Source organism: Bos indicus, chromosome 10 (assembly GCF_029378745.1).
Source record: "Bos indicus isolate NIAB-ARS_2022 breed Sahiwal x Tharparkar chromosome 10, NIAB-ARS_B.indTharparkar_mat_pri_1.0, whole genome shotgun sequence".
Taxonomy (NCBI): domain Eukaryota; kingdom Metazoa; phylum Chordata; class Mammalia; order Artiodactyla; family Bovidae; genus Bos; species Bos indicus.
The window spans coordinates 81498490-81511039 of record NC_091769.1 but is presented as its reverse complement, the minus strand read 5'-3'; the positions used below and the strand labels follow the sequence as shown (position 1 = coordinate 81511039).

Below are 12550 nucleotides of genomic sequence, written 5' to 3'. Positions count from 1 at the left end.
TAGCTATTTTTCCGTCCTCATCTAAAAACGAAGTGAGGGTAAGAAGGACCATTCTCTCTCCAGCATGCTGAACTGAAAAGAATTGGGAATCCTTAGAACACTTTTAACTGTGAAACCAATTCCCAAGGAGAGATGGAGGCAGACAAAATGAGAGGGAACATAAGTAATTGCACTCTGGATTTCCTTGGAAATTTCTAACACAGATGCTAGGAGCAGAGAGTTCTCAGTGACAAAGTCCTAATACTTATGGTCATAGTAGTGTTGGCAGCTCTCTCTGCAGACCAAGAACCTCTACAGGTCAGAGTAAGTGCAGACTTTATCTCCCTTTCAGGACTTTGAATTATGTTCATCAAGATGCCCAAACCTTAATTTTTAACACTGTTTCTCAACTTTTGTTTTATTATTGTCTAAGGAGCATTTTTAGGCATTTTTCTCCTTAACTAGTTTCCTAATGAAATTTTAATAACAAAGATACACTGTATCTCTGTATACACTGTACATATCTCTGTATACACAGTACATATTTATGTACTGTATGTATGTCTGTACTTTATATGTAAAAATAGAAAGGGTTCTTTTGTGCCCCCCAAAACAATTTTCACCTCTTTGTTGAAAGCTGGGAACAGGTGTCTTTACTTACATTGAGAATGCACAGATCCACGATTTTTCTATTTTCTCCCTCAGCAAGAGGAAGGAAGGTGAGCACTGTGGTCTCGGACACTGTGGTTACACAATCCCTTCTTCCCAAGACCCCCAGCGATCTTTGGGGACTAAACACTATATTCTCCAAGCATTAACTATTAATGGAGAATACAAGTTCTCATATCATCTGCAACGCAGGTCAGATCATCAGTAATAACAACCTCCAGCATTTGGAGCTCCCAGAACTCTTGGCAGACTTCCCTGCATCTTATCAGGGGAAGGAGAAAGAACACAGAGAGCAGATCCCTTTTTTCACACCAATACCCTACCCCTGGGATCTTAAGACTCAATAGCTATGGAGATCCTGACCCTTGCTGGAGGCTGAGGCCAGCAACCTGAGAGTTGTGTGACACCTGACCCTGCTATTATTGCCATGTGCCGACGTAAGACCCAACTCCCACAGGGGCCAGGGCGATCCTGAACAAGCCGACAATCATCCCCGGACATGAGATGCCTCAGGAGGAGAGGAATAATGAAACTGAATATCTTATTTGCCTCAAATTGGAGTCCTGAACAGTCATCTTTTGACACCAAACTGCCCATTTGATCTGGAAGTCATTGAGGGAGAATAAACACAGTGAAAAAACACACAATGTCATTTTTTAAAATAGCATCACTTCCCCGACTCTATTAACACCCTTTCCGTTGAATTCAATGAACCACTGAATGAAGTCTTTTGGCAGCTGCAATGCACATTTGGTTGCTCCTGCCGGATGCAGGGTTCACAGTCTAAATAGCCCAGCACAGTGTGCTCAGCCCCTCCACACAGGGTGGCTTCCTTTCAGGAGTCTTAAAGGTAACAAAGAGAAAGTGAGAAATCAAACATTCTCACAGGGACAATGGTGACAAGCCAAGTGCAAAATGGCTTATGTGATATCTTGATATTCAATTAAAATCATCCCATACTCCAAGAGCTGTATCTCTCTCTCTCGAACAGGAAGACAGAAAATACTCTGTTTATTTCTCCCATCACTGACAGGAGAGGCTGGGACGGCCCATCTGGTCCAGCAATCAGCAAAGAAGTCTGCTGCTCAAGGAGAGGAAGGAGGGTTTCCAGTCTCCCCACTCCCGGGGAAGTCGAGGACCTCCACGATCGCCCAGATGCAGGTTCAGAAGCCCACAGAGCGTGAAGCCACGTGTAGGGAGCGAATCTTCCTGCAGGGTAGGGTCACCGAGGGTGAAGACACACAGCTGCACTGCCACCACAGAGGCCCTAGCGGGAGATCTTTATGAAGTGAGAAAAGACAAGGCGCCCTGCTGCCAGGAGAGCCACCTGTGGCATCCAGCATGCCCCAAGGGTGGGGAGCCAAGCCAAAGCCAACAGGACCCTCTGACCATCATCTCCGGGCACCTGGGCACCTGGCGTCCAACCCAGCAAACAAGCGCACCCTTCTCCCAAACACAGGTCCAAGGCCTGGGTCCAAGGTCCACATCAAGCCTGCTTCCTGGCAAGCCCTGGGGTGACACCGGGCCCCACGCTGGGCCCTGGGGAGAGAGAAAAGCTTCTACGTGTACCCCTGGCCTCCCAGTTTCCAGTGGGGTCACTGTGCAGACCCCGGCTTTACATCCACTAAGTTGGATAACCTGAACCCCTCGCTTTTCTTCTCTGGGCAGTGATATCCTCTGGACACTGTGGCTAGAAAAGACTCTACAGGCCTCTTAAAGAAGGCATTAAATCATCAAGTGTTAAATCATCTTATCCAACTGCTTACTTTTAAAATTGGATTTGCAGCATGAAAATTCGACAGTTTTTAAAATAAAAAATCAAGTAAACCTTACAACTCAATAAGAAGACAAACAGCCTGATTTCAAAATGGGTAAAATATTTCAATAGACATTTCCAATATCGACAGACAGGTAATAAATATGCAAAAAGGTGTTCGATAACATTAACTGTTAGGAAACCACACATCAAAACCATGATGAGATACCACCATGTACCTACTAGAATGGCTAAAAATTTTTTAAAAGACACTATCAAGTAACAAGGATATGGAGGAGCTCAAATCCTCATTCACTTTTCATGGGAATGTAAAATGGGGTAGCCACATTGGAAAAGAGTCTGACAATTTCTTTAAAAATTAAACATAAACTTACCAATCAATCTTGAAATTTTACTCCTGGGAATCTATCCAAGAAAAATAAAGACATATCCACCCAAAGACATATATACACATATTCATAGCAGCATTATTCATTAACAGCCTCAAACTGGAAATAATCCAGATGTTCTTCTACTGGTGTAGAGGTAACCGAATTGTGATACATTCATACAATGGAGTATTATTTAGCAGTTAAAAAGAAAGAATTACTGATACATATAATCATATAGATGACTTCAAAAATATTACACTACATAAAAGAAGCCACGCGCAAATACTACATATGGTACAACCCCATTATGTAAAATGCCTAGTAAAGGTAAATCTATAGAGACAGAAAGCAGATACATGGTTGCCTGGAGGAGAGAGTCAATATAACTATAAATGGGTACAAGGTTTCTTCGGGAAGTGATGGAAATGTTCTCCGGTGATAGCTGTACTTCTCTACAGATGTACTAGATTCACTGAATTGTACATTTACTGTGGGTAAATTTTATGGTGTGTAATTATAGCTTAATAAAGATTTTAAATCAAAAGAGGGCCAGAGTACCAAAGCCGTCACAGATACACCATCAGGAGGCAGTAGCTAGATTATTTGAGCGATCCTTAATTTGGGGGGAGACTCTTCCATAGAGCGTAAAGAAAAATACATCTGAAATTCAGTTTACACATATGCACATGATGATTTCACATGTGTGTATGTTCACTCTTGGTGATTCTTACAGACCTGCAATAGTAAGACTTTATTTTTCTTTGATGCCATAATACTCTTCCTGCTGGAGGAGATGGAACACTGAAAAAAACCCAATTCAAAGATGATCATTTCTCTTACAGGGAGAAAAGGTAAATTTGGAAACATTAAAGAAAAATAGGGGTTTACAGGTGGCCCTAGAGGTAGAGAACCCGCCTGCCAATGCAAGAGACATAAGAGACAAGGGTTTGAACCCTGGGTGGGGAAGATCCCCTGGAGGAGGGCATGGCAACCCACTCCAGTATTCTTGCCTGGAGAATCCCATGGACATATGTAGATAGAAACATAACACTCATTATTCCAAATGATGCAGTCCTGAGATTGGGCACAGAAATACAGAAATCCTAAGGCTGACTTAGGATGTTGTAAAGAGCCGACTCATTGGAAAAGACCTTAATCCTGGGAAAGACTGAAGGCAAAAGGAGCAGGGGGCACCAGAGGAACAGAGGATTAGATGGCATCACCGACTCAGTGGACACGAATCTGAGCAAATTCCCAGAGACAGGGAAGGACAGGGGAGCCCACCGTGCTGCAGTCCATGGGGGTCGCAAAGAGTCGGACACAACTGAGAAACTGAACAACAGCCAACGAAAAATAAGTCAAACCTGAGAAAATTTCTCAAGGATGATGTCAAGATCAAGAATAATATGTGTTAGCACATTTTGTAACACTCAACTCCTAGCAGGTTGCTTTCTTCATCTATTCTTGCCACTGGCCAGGGCAGAGGAAGTCACCAGGCAGATAAAAAGAGATTGAGCTTCAGCGTAAGGAAGTGATTTGTTCAAGACCCCAGAGGCAGTGAGCAAGCGGTGCTGGCAACTGCTCAGGCCCAGAGCAGGCATCTGGCCTCCCCAAAATTCCCCAGCCCCGCAACCACGCCTCCCCTTGCAGGTGCAGCCCCAGAGACCCGCAGCCCCCGCACGGGCCCTGTAAGCCCATCCAGACAGTGGGTTTGTGTGACACCACAATTCCCTGCCCTGCGAGAAGGCCTGGCCCACGCACAGACAGCTGGAAGTCACTTCGACCCCCAATGACACTGTTCAAAGCCTCCTCTGTTTGGCTTTTTGACTCCTGATTGACATTCGCTGGCGAGTGGAGCTAAATGCTGCGCTGAGGACAATGTTGACCCGCTCTGACTATTCGCAAGGAAAGACTTTTCAGAATAACAAACAAAACAAAACAAAACCCCCAAAACATTGGTGTGCTTAAGGGACTGAATAGAGCCCAAGAGGTCCAAGGAGGCAGGGCCGGGCCTTTCAAGGGGCTGGCAAGTCCATTGAGGAGTTAATTGTTTGGGTGTACAATGAGTTTATTCTGACCACATACAAAGAGCTTTCTCTTCCAGGTCCTTCAAAAGCAAATGTGTCAAAGGGGCCAGAGGAGGAATCTGTATTAATGGCATCTCTTGGGGTCTTGAGACTGAGGAGCCTTGGAGAATGAGAGAAAAAGAAACCACCACCCCCAACCCGAGATTCAGAAAGTCTCTCAATGATCCCAAATCCCCTTCGATTCTTGGGTTCTGCCCAAACCCTGGTCCATCACTGGTCACCCTCCCTCTCGGATTCATTCAGGCTGCAAGACATGGAGATAAACTTCAGCCCTGTAGAAGTGTTGGAAGGTTCTTGCTATTGAAGGGACTACATTTATTCCTGCACCATCATCCCCCTCAGCATGTGACTCAGACCCAGTGTGAAAGTCGAGACGACTTATTCCAGGCATCACAGGAAGACAACAGTGCCTGTTTACAGAAATGTCCCTTAAGAACCTGGCCCGAATCATACCAGGGGGAGGATGGAATTGTTAACCTCAACATTTCCTGAGGTCCCATGACCAACAAGGCTCAGCAATGTACTCTGAGCTGCCCTGATTCTGACCATTAAGAACACAAGTTATCTGAGTACTTTGGGTCCTTTCCAGAGTGAGAGATCAATGCTCTACATTCTGCCTACCCACCTGCACCCTCCTTCCCAATACAAGTGAAAACAAGCTTCAAAATGTCTTCTTGCAAGCAGTTCCCCACATCGTCAAGCTCTTTCTTGAGTAAGAACAGAAACAAAGGGCTGGTGAAAAGGGTAAACCAGAGACAGAAGAGGGTGGTGAGAGGGCTGGGGTGTAGGGGATCAGTGGCACTGGCAGCAGCAGAGCTGGTTCAGAGCTGGGTGCACCCAGAGCCTGGGCTAATTTTTTTAAACTAAAAATTACTTTGCAACAGGTAACTGCACACAGAGAGGCCCCGTGTACCCTCCACCCAATTTCCTCCCATGTAGCATCTTTACAGGTAGCATAATTATACAGATAACATCATAGGAGTATAATACCAAAATCAGGAAATTGATACTGGTATAATCCAGGGGCCTTATTCACATCCCACCGGTTTTGCGTGGACTTGCTCTGGGTGTCTGGTTGGGTGGGCGGTGTGTAGCTCTATGCGATTTTATCCATGTGCAGATTCACGCAACCACCACGATCAAAATATAGAACTAGTCCATCACTACAAAGATATCCCATGTGCTACCCTTTTATAATCACACTTCCCCTTCTCCACCTCATCGTTCACCCCTGGTAACCACTAACCCTTTCTCCATCTCTATAATTTTGTCATTTTCAGAATGTTATATAAATGGAATCATGCAGTAGACCATCTCTGGAGGTTGGACTTTTTCACTCTGCCTAATGCCCTTGAAATCCATCCAGCTGTTGCCCCAAGTGTCAACAGTGTGTTCCTTTACGTTACTGAGTAGTATTCCACGGTGTGGACGCACCTCGGTTTGTTTCACCCACTGAACGACATTTGGGACGTTTTCACCCTTGGCTATTACAGATAAAGCTGCTGTGACTACTTGTGTACAGGTTTTTGTGTGAACATAAGTTTTCATTTCTCTGGAATAGATAAGCAGAAGTGCAATCACTAGATTATATGGTAAGCATATGTTTTGTTGTTTACTTTTTTAGGAAACTTCCAAAGTTATCTCCCAGAGTGGCTGTATCATTTTACATTCTTATCAACAATTTATGAAAGATCCAGTTCCTCTGCAGTGACATTTGGTATTGTCACTATCTTAGCTCTTCTAATAGGTGTGTAGTAATATCTTACCATGTTCTTAATTTGCAGTTTACAATTTTTGATCAAAGTATAGCTGGTTTACAATATCACGTAAGCTTTGGGTGTACAGCACAGCAATTCAGTTATGCACATATATATGCATATTCTTTCTCAGATTCTTTTCCCTTATAGGTTATTACATAATACTGAGTCTAGTCCCCTGTGCTATGCAATAGGTCCTTGTTGGTTAATTTGCACTTTTTATAGCTAATGACGTTGAACATCTTTTTGTGTGTTTATTTGCCTTCTGCATATGTGCTTAGGTGAAAAGCTTATTCAAGTATTTTGTCCATTTTTAAATTAAATTGGTTTTCAACTGTTAAGTTTTTTAGCATTCTTTATATGTTCATATGTCCTCTGTCAGATAGGTGGTTTGTAAGTATTTTCTCCAAGTCTGTAGTTTTTAATTTCCTTAACAAGATATTTTGAAAGCAAGTTTTCAATTTTGGTTAAGTCCAATTTATCAATTAAAAATTTTTTTGAATCACATGTTTGGTATTCTAAAACACTAAAGCTCAAGGTTCACCTACTTATAAGTTCTAAAAATTTTCTCCTATGTTTTCTTATACAAGTTGTAATAGCTTTAGATTTTACATTTAAGTCCAAGAGCCATTTTGAGTTAATTTTTGTATGAGGTGTGAGGTTTAGGCTGACGGTCTTGGGGAGTTGTTTTTGTTTTTTGTCTACTGGGTGCCTGATTGCTACAGCACCATTTGTTGAAAGGACTATCTTTTCTCCACTGAATTCCTTTTGCACGTTTCAAAAATCAGTTTGCCGAGCTTGTGTAGGTCTATTTCTGGGTTCTCTGTTCTGTTTTGTTGATCCTTAGGTCAACAGACAGTGAAAATACTCTATATGACACTGTGGTGGTGGATATTCCACTACTCCTGTGTCTATTCCCACAGAGTATACGACGCCAAGAGTGAATCCTAATGTAAACTGTGAACTTTGGGTGTTAATGATGTGTCAACTTAGGTTCATCAGTTGTAACAAAGGTACCCACTCTGGTGGGGGCTGTTGATGGTGGAGAAGGTGACACATGCGTGGGGACAGGGGGCATATAGAACATTTCAGGACCTTCCTCTTAATTTTGCTGTGAACCTAAAACTACTCTTAAAAAACTAAGTCAAAAATAAAAACAGAATAAAATAGACATTTAAAAATATGGAGTCACCACATTTGTTTAGATGACCAAAGGAAAGCATGAATTGAAAATTCATAAAGGGTCATGAAGGGAGTAAAATATTAAAGATACCTTGGTTTAAAAAAAAAATCACATACAGTGATTCCTCTCACTTTCTTTTTAAAAGTTGTTTCAGCTACTCTAGTACCATTGCCTTCTCTGGGAGATAGTAAAAGACAGGGAAGCCTGGCGTGCTGCAGACCGTGGGGTCGGGAAGAGTCGGACCCAACTTGAGGACTAACCAACAACACCACCATTGCCTTTCCACATAAATTTTAGAATAAGCAGCCCTTGAACCTCATGGTTTTCCTTCAACAGGTACAACAGGACCGGAGAGTGACAACTCCTTGGCCTTGACCACAGGAGCTACTTAGGGCTGAAGAGTGGTTCAGATGTGGCCCCAAGGCCTGTCTGTCCACCCACAGGCTGATATCCCTGCCTCCCTCCAGCTTGCTGGGCCACACTTGGAACTGAACTCATTCAGCCAAGGAACATATCCTCAGTGGCCAGGCAAGCTTGGAGCCGTCCCCTAGACTTCGGGGGCACCACAGAGGTACCAGGCAGAAGAATCAAGAACTTGCCAGTGGACCATGCTCATCCCAGGCAGCCTCCTCCAGGGGTCTCTCCTTAGAGGCTCTAATCCTGGAAGCCACTGGCCAGGGCATTTGGAGGAGCCACCTGCCATCCCTCCCCTGCTTTCCAGTATCCCAGCATCTAGAAGTATGTGCTCCTCTGGGAGGCTTTCCCTCCATGACGATGCCTTCGACAAGAAGAGGCTAAGACCGTCAGAGTGTGAGCTCCACGAGCTGAGGGCTCTTACATTTCACCCACCACTGGGTCCTCAGGGACTGTCATAAAGCTGGCACTGAAGTCTTAATGAATATTTGTTGAATGAAAGAATAAAACAGCCACGTATAAAACACCAGCGGTCACTAACAACACCGGGGCACTCGTTAGAATCCGCGGCTAGAGGGCTTTTCCAGATCACAAACCCTGTTTCCTCTCCACTCCTTGGAAACCAGGTATCCTCCATTCGTAAACTTTCTTTTGGAGACCACAGAATAGGGGCCGAGATGGAGGGTGGGCAGTTGAGTAGATGGAGCTACTCCCTGCTGGGGGAATAATGAACTGTGGGTAGTGGGAGATGAGGGGCACACGTGAATACTCAAGCACACTCATGCACACCGCTTCTGCAACTGATCTCTTTGAAGCTGATATACTGATATGCCAGGCTTGGTCAGGGTGGCTCAGACACCAGCCAGCAGCAGCGACTGCATGCAGAGAAGAAAAGAGCTGCATCTCATGGGCCTGGAGCTACTTAGGTACAGTTTGTAGCAGGCACGCATTAGAATGAATGGTTCTCCACAGGGAAATCCAATGTGAGCCGAGGTCAACACATAGAGGTCATCAGTTGCCCATCTCCATTCAAATCCATTCAAATCCAGCCCAGGCTGGAGGGTAATCAGACTTAAGCCATCTGGTGGCAAGGCTGACAGATCACCTATGAACGTAGCCGCCCTCTCTGGGCTGAGAGAAGAGAAAAAAGAGGTGGCTGGGAAGAGGTGAAAGACACGTGAACGGGGTGACATTCTGTGTATAGGATGCTCTGAGACAGCTGACTCTGCACACCTCCACCAGGTTCGAGGCAATACAAGGAAACCCCTTCAGGTGTACTTAACCCCCATGAGAGCGGAGGCTGGAGAGCACATGAGCCCCTTCATCTGGGAGACGTACCATCCATCATCCCTGCCCTAAGCACATCCCTCAGCCCTGAGAGGGAGTGCTGATGGCTCCACCATTTGAGTGACAAGGTGTCCAAGCTGGCATCAACCTGTAGACCAAACACCACGAGAGATCCTCAAATCCGAGACCCAGAGACGGACTCTGGAAAATAACTGTGATCCATTCTTCACTTGGAACACATGCTATGAAGCAGTCAGTGGAGGGGCGGGAGGTGGGGGGTGCAATAAAAGAAGTCTCTATGAGTTGTATTTTGGAAGTTCCACTTCTCTCCAAGACTGGCTTGACAAATACAGGAGCACGTGCAGAAAAGAGAGCAGTTTTCCAAATGTTTTTACTCTTCTTTCACTTTCCTTACACTGCTCACTCCCAGAGCTCTTAGAAGTAAGAAAAGAGTAAACTGCAGAAAACTCCCTATGATCCTAAATTTTCATTGGCCATGTATCCTAGGCGCTCCGGAGAAAAAGTTCCCAGGAACTGCCAGAAATCATTGTCCAAGTCCTCTCCCACTAGTCTCCCATTCTTCACCTGCTCCACCAACACCCCACTGGAAGCTGAGAACATCCTTACTGCACCTCATAAGCAATGAAGCCTAGGACCAGTCCTTGACTCTGTTAGGTTATCCTGGAAACTCCCTCAAATTGCCCACATTTGTTAGCATCTAGACCCCTGAAAGAGGCACCTCAGGAACATCCACAAGCCCTGGTGGGCCAGGAGAAGCTGTTCAGGGTAAAGTCACTGTTTCTAAATCACATTTTGCTTCCCAGTCACTTTTCTACTTCAATGGAAACCCCAAATTCCTTCCTCTCACTTTCTGTAGCTTTCAACTATTTTAGCAGCAGATGGTCAGAACTCAGGGGTTGCTGGGGGTCCTTTCCTCTCTTCTGATATTCCTCTGTCAGCATCAATAAAACACATGTGGATGCACGTGTGCCCCCACCCCCCCAAAATGCACACATACCCCTTCCATTTCTCTCGGAGGGTGAGGACCATCAGAGAAGGGACGGCTGCAGGATGGGAGTGTCCCAGATCAATGGATATTTGAAACTCAAACACATGGCCCGGGACCTACCCCGCATGTGTTAATTACCACACATGTGCCCATAAAGGAGTCCGGGGAAACACAAGGGGCCCAAAGAACAGAGCACAGTGAAGACATTCCAGGGGATTAAGTAAACAGTCTGAAGTTCTGACCCTCCTCCTCTCCTGCAGCACGTGCATATGGGTAAGATAACCGGGCCTCCCTCCCTTCTTCCCCCGACTTCTCCCCTCGGGCCCCACACCTGTGGACCCAGGAGCAGGAGCGACCCAGACCTGCTTGCTGGCCAGACGCCTGTGACCTGCTACCGCCTGGCCTCTCTCCCTCTCTCCTGCCTCCTGCTATCTCCCCGGGCCTCCTCCCACTCTGCCTTTCTCCTCCTTGCCTTCAGAGGACTGATTCCTGGCCGGCAACCAGACCCTCCGTCACACAATACGCCTTTTCATTCCTCCCAGGCGGAGAGAACCGATCCCTCCAAGTCCGGTCCATGGAGCATGTTCAAAAAGGCAGAAGGGTAGGGAAAGAAAGAGCTGGGTGTGCTCCTCCCCTGCTCCCACCCCCCCAGCCCCCACACGCACATACACCCAGACCCCCAGCCTCGCCTTCTTTCTGGACGTCCTCTGGGCCGAGCGTCCCTCTGGGCAGGTCTCTGGAGCTGCGGCTCTCGGGAGATGCCTTCTGGGAGACCCCCCATGTGGGCACGAGCTCAGACAAGGGCCCTTTGTGTCTTCCCACCTGCTGCCCTCTGGAGCACATTCCATTCTCAAGTGGCAGCTGAAGAGGCACCTCGGCGGGGCCGACACAGGATATTACCAATGCCCTCTCGCACCCTGTCCCCATTCAAACCCCAGCTTCCTGGACAGGTGTGGCTTCAGGTGGGCCTTCCTACAGGTGGCTTCTCACTGCCCTGCCTGCGGCAGACAAAGAGAAGAGATTCAACACCTCTGCTGTTGTTCGGTTGTGTTCGACTCTTTGTGACCCCACAGACTGCAGCACCTCTGGGAACCCTCCAAAGTAGAAGGAAAGAGAGGCCACTGGGCAGAAGTCAAGTCTCCAGGGGGCAAGTGAGCCCTAGCATCTTTCCCTCCCCCCTGCCAGGCCTTTGCACCAAAGAGGAAGCCCCTACACCACCATCTGGGACAGAGGAACCCGCTGGGATAAGGGAGTGAAGAGGTAGGAACTTGAGGCTTCACACTCTATCCACCCCCCTCCCTGGAGGAATCAGATTCCCCTGCCTTCTCCCACCTGGATCAGCAAGAGCCTGCTGTGAGCACGGTCTGATTCCTATTATCATTCACAACATACAAGACAACCTGGGAAGTTATTTCCTTGTGCAGTTTAAAAGCCAGATCCTCTGGTTGGCCTTTCTTGGGGCAGGTGCTTCATCCAGCATCATGCACTCTGTTCCCTTTGGTGGGGAAAGTCTGGGTGGTCTGTTCTGCATGGCTGCTCTTTCTTTTTCCTACCACCAGGACCTCATGCTCAGGATTAAAGCTTATGCTCCTGAAGACTTCAGTGGCAACAAGCAAAACTGAAGGCAGTTCCCTTTTCCAACCCCAATCAATTACAAGCAGACATGCCACTCACAGTGTTGATGATTTCAGATCTTTGCAGGAAGAAATGTTTATCCCCTCTCCTGCCTTCCCCCCTAGGAGGGAACCACCAACATTCAAGGCTGTCTCCCTGGGGCTGCGAAGTACTTTCTTTTTGCCCACTTACTTATTCCAGTTTGCTGGTAGGGGAGCAGCCCATTGGGTCCTTTGGTCCATGGTTTCTAGAAGGAGGTGGTATCACCAAGCTCTACTCCCTATCTTCTTGGAGCACCTGCATGCAGGGAGAGCAGGTTCTCCAGACTCTCAGTTCCTCCATTCAAGCAGAGGGACTCTGCCTCCTCTTTGGGTCCCCATGGAATTAGCTGGGGCAAGGGCCA

At 46.5% G+C, this 12550-nt stretch overlaps 1 protein-coding gene across 7 annotated transcripts in view; it reads right to left on the bottom strand.

Annotated features, from left to right (window-relative positions):
• The window catches only part of SMOC1 (SPARC related modular calcium binding 1), a 152741-nt gene that overhangs the window by 39644 nt on the left and 100547 nt on the right, over positions 1-12550 (bottom strand). The gene's annotated exons all lie outside the window — the stretch shown is intronic.